The sequence below is a fragment of the Habropoda laboriosa genome, unplaced genomic scaffold (genome assembly GCF_001263275.1).
Source record: "Habropoda laboriosa isolate 0110345459 unplaced genomic scaffold, ASM126327v1 scaffold23, whole genome shotgun sequence".
Lineage (NCBI taxonomy): Eukaryota > Metazoa > Arthropoda > Insecta > Hymenoptera > Apidae > Habropoda > Habropoda laboriosa.
In genome coordinates this window covers 67,290-72,274 of record NW_017100140.1, presented here as the reverse complement: position 1 = coordinate 72,274, position 4,985 = coordinate 67,290, and positions in this window count along the sequence as shown.

Here is a 4,985-nt window from a genome sequence, read left to right as displayed (position 1 = left end):
TATAGAAATTTTTAGAGTAATGCGTGTAAATATTCATTTCCAATGTGATTTGATTTGTTTGATGCTCCTTTGGACTACTTTTCACATAATTTTTTACAATAATATATCATTTTCATGCGTTCAGAAATACCGTTGTCAAATTATTCCAGCACTGTGCGACGCGTCCTATGATTACCCATGTGTAATTTACCTGTGTACGCTAATGAAATTTATTTCTCGTCTATTTTAATAAATAGACTGTGGATTTTTATGCAAATTTATATTTTTGAGAATATAGCAAAGAAAGTAGAACTTTGGTAAAAAATTATTTCACCTACCAGGTATTATAAAAAGCACTATAATTTCGATATTTCGTATACTTTTTCATGTTACGTGCATTGTGTGCAATTTTGTACCTTTAAATTTCCTATAAGTGCATAAAAATCTGCAGTCTATTAATAGATAATGAATAATGGTGAAATCTGCTGTCTCACAAATTTCAAATTCTCAGAACATGCAAATTCGTTTTAACATAGTATCGAAGGGAGACATGAATCGACGTGTTTAATTTTTCAAAATCGACGTCTAGATGAATAAAAGAAAACACATGCAGAAGAAAAAATAAAAAGAGTGTTAACCCCTTAACCTATGAATTTTTTCTGACTATGCATTCAAGCGTCAGCCATTTACTGTTTCAACACCGCGTCAGGTAACGAAAACTAATCCGTTACAAATTAATTACGTTTAGTAATCCTCAGTCTTACAAATTAAAACGAAAGTTAGAATCACAATGAATTTTCCTTACAAATCTAACCAGAATCTCTGCCACGTTGTCATAGGTTAAATGGTTGACAAATTTTTCACACTTTTTCAAAAATATCTACCGATGCATTTATTACTCACCTCCGGCAATACGCGGAAGCAGAGTCTCTATGCACTCGACAGCATATACAGTAGCTTGAAGAACGTGTCAACAACCCTTACCTCTAACTTCCGCTTAATTCTTGCACGAGAAATCACGTTACAGCGGTACCATTTCATGCTGTTCCACGTCAAGATTTGCCGCGCGCAATCAGTGCTCGGGCCAGGCGTGGCCTTCATTGAAATGTTTAATATCATGATACGGTCAAGCTAACCGGTTAATTAACCTTCCTTTGGCGCGCCGTATTAAAAGTCGCGGTAATTGAAATCTCGCGAGCGAATTTCGACACGCTTTGAAAATTTCGTTCGTTATACGTCGCCCAATGGGGGTGGGGGATGGTGGGTGAATAGAGAGAACGGTTCCGGCACTTGTTATATTAATGGGAGGGAAACGTTTAATTGCGTGATATGTTTTGCGGCGGCCGCTTAATTAACCTTTCGTCCCGTGGCCGTCGAAGGCCAGCTGTAAATTCCGACGAATTTCCATCTCGATGGACTCTGCGTCAACTTCGATTCGCGATCAATTGCTTGTTCCAATACTCTTTTCTGCCTTTTTCTTCTTTTTTTTTTTTTTGCTCTCTCCGTGGAAAATCGTTCTTTTCCGGCGAAGGTATCGCGAAATTATCCAAAGTCTTTCCGGTTTTGGAGGTCGGTCAATTTTAATGAGCGACTCGTTAACTGAAACGCGGAGCATGTTTTGTCGGGGAAAGGAAGCATCCACGGCGACAGAGTCGCGCGACACGACGTTGTTATCACTTTTAAGGAATCGTTTCCGCGGAGTTTCGAGTGGCTGGACTTCCTCTTTAGAGAGATTGCTGTCGGCATGTTCGAAGTTTAATTCGGGAAAAGTTGCGTCCACGTTCGAGTCTTCGGATGGAATCGAGGGAACGCGTAGCGTGACGTGTATAGTTGGTGGAAGAGATAGGGCGAGGAGGTGAAATCAGTTACGCGACGAAGTGAAACAGCAATTTGAGGGAGATGAGAAGATCGAGCCTCTTTCGATACTATTTGACGCTAACTTCGAATTGGTACGTATATTGCTATGTGTTAGGTGTACAAATTAGTTTGCCGCCTTTTTTCAAAGTCTTGAAGACTTCGTCGACTCGAAATGGCCATACTTTTTCAGAGAGGAATTCGTCAGTTGTCTAACGAATGGAAGAAAGTCACTCAAAATAATGGAGATCATTTTGGATATTAAAATTGTGTTTGACTTTTTGGAAATCAATATTTAAGTCTGTGAAAAATGGCACTGAAGTAAGTTGTACACCTATTTAAAAAATAATTTTTACCAATTCGCCAATTACTATTGAGCGAAAGACGAGTAGCTAAAAGGAAAACTATACCTCATGCCTACCAACACGATTTTTTTCTTCACTCTCTCGTTTTTGGTCACACGCATACCTGTTGTACTTAAATATCTTACTACCTATAAGTTTGTAGTCACCTGCCAATTTACATCAATATTGAATCTGCTGCTGACTCTTTAACCCTTCCACTGCTATTGGCGCTTTGAAAATTTTCTCGCACTGTGATTTCGGTATTAGTGATTTCGGATTCAGTCCTTAAATTTTGCTTAAAATTCAATCCTGCGAGTACTCCTGCTTTAATTTAATAATTGAAATTAAAAAACGACAAATTTTAAATATTAAAAAATTTTTGAACGCCGAAACGAAGATTTTGCCGGTAACCTGCCGCAGCGAAAGGGTTGAAGATTTAAAATCGACGTTGCAAAGATCAAAATAGTAATTCACCTTATTTCGATTGATTTGACTGGTAAAAAATTCGTGAAAAAATTCTTAAAATCGCTAACTTTTGTCTAAAAATGTTTCTGCAACTTACATTGCACGGTGATTCGAAAATTTCGGCCGCCAGTGTGTCTTCCAAATCCTACACCTTATCCTAACACACATCTCTCAATTATAAATAGAAATTTCAAGTATCAGTTCACAAATGGGCGAGCGCACAGCGCCGTTTAATGCTCTAATTTACGACCTCGCTCTATCGCTTCCGCCAACTGTACCTCTTTGCACTATTTGGCTAGCTTTTACGCGTTCTTCACACGCCAACTTAATTTCGCGCGAGCTAGTTGAATAAAACTTTCGAGAGAAGAGTGTTTTTCGTTTACTGCTGTCGACACGAAGTCTCACTTAAATCCGCCGCTTGAAAACGAACGATCGTTAGGAAAAGGGACAATTTTCCCTAATAAAAACTTCACGCTGCAAGATCTAACCTCGCAATTCCTCCCGCTCCATTCTACACGCTTCAATTTCACACATCGACATCTACTTGGCAATTTTTATAAACGATTTAGCGCCTTCTCGAACGACCGCCGTAATGAGAACGATGCAAATAATTATTTCATTCTATAAATATTTAATATCCGCGCGCGATTCATTTGACTGATTGCCTTGACACGTTGATACCGCTGTTTCTCTTTCCGTACAGACCGGTATACACGTTGTACGGGTACATTATCCATTTGAATATTTATTTCGTGCTTTTTCGCCCGGCAAAGAGAGGTGCAATGGTTTCAACGAGGCATGTTTAATGCAGCGGTAATAGCGATTTGATGGGGGGTTGAAGCGGCCTGAACGCGATTTGACGAATTCGATAGTGCTGCAACGGTGGAAAATTAATTTTAAATATTTTAAAGCAGACCGTGAAATTCGTTGGTTTTACCGCGCGCGAACCAATTCACCGGGTGTATCGTAATTCGAACGAAAAACGCGCGAGGGGATATCGCGTCGATATCCAATCTCCAGCCACGGTCGAAGATGGAGAAGCGATACTTTTCGCGAACGGGGAACGTGCGGAGTTGAAAACGGAGGGAAAAAGAAAACAGCGAAAGAGGGAGAGAGGGGTGGAAGAAATCGACGCGGAGGCAATTTCACCGTAGGAATTTAAAATGTTTTCATGAATAAAAGTGGACCAGCGGCGAGCTCAGCTGAGAATTGGCCGAAGAATCGACGACGAGATCCTCGAACGTGCAAATCCGGCATCGCGCGTGCAGTTATCGGGCCACAGCTGCTCTCTGCGTCGCGTTTAGTATTCCCCGAACGCGCTCTCCTCTCCGACTGTTTACGGCAGATGCTCGCGAACGTAGAAGAAACTTGTCGGAAAAAATTTCACCCCGAAACTCGATCGTGAGAGATTGTTTTTATCGAAGGGAGCGACGACGAGATACGCTCTATCCGCAAGATTGCTTAGTTTCTTGCCGTTCCGAACAGTCTCGCGGCGACCTGAGAGGGTACCGGGAACGTTCGAGCGCTGAGGAATCTGACTTGAATGAAGTTTTCCTTCGATGAAATTTTTGGAAAGGGATTCGCGAGCTTTGTGTCATTCAGGATTTTTTGTCGCGAATCTGGGATGATTGAAAGTACCGAGATGTTTAATATTTGCAGGGATGAACGTTTGTTGGTATTTTGCATCCAACCAGGAGAAATCTGGCTTGAATAAATTTTTACGAAGAGATTCGTCAATTTTGTACCACTCAGGACTCTTTATCGTGAATCTGAGATGGCTGAGATTAACTGTATTACTCTTGAATTTTTTAATATTTCAAGGGATGAACGTTCGATAGTATTTGACTTGGATGAATTTTTAGGAAGAGATTCGGGAATTTTGCACCACTCAGGATTTTTTGTCGTGAATCTTGCGTTGACGAAGACTACTGAGATTAACTATATTGCTCTTGAATTATTTAATATTTGAAGGGATGAAGGTTCGTTAGTATTTTTCATTCGAGCGCTGAGAAATTTGACTTGGATGAATTTTTAGGAAGAGATTCGTGAATTTTGCACCACACAGGATTCTTTGTCTTGAATTGGAGATGACTGAGATTAACTATATTGTTCTTAAATTATTTAATATTTGCAGGGATGAGCGTTTCTTGGTATTTTTATTCGTTTTGTAGGATATTTAAACATTTAAAGAAATATTCGATCATGTTTAAGGAAAATACGAAAGAGACTTGGAGAAGTCTTGGAATATTTTGTAACAATTCACTATGAATAAACAGTAAATATTGCAAACTTCCTAAACTAATTTTTCGCTACAGAGAAAGACAGAAATTTTCAAACTTACTC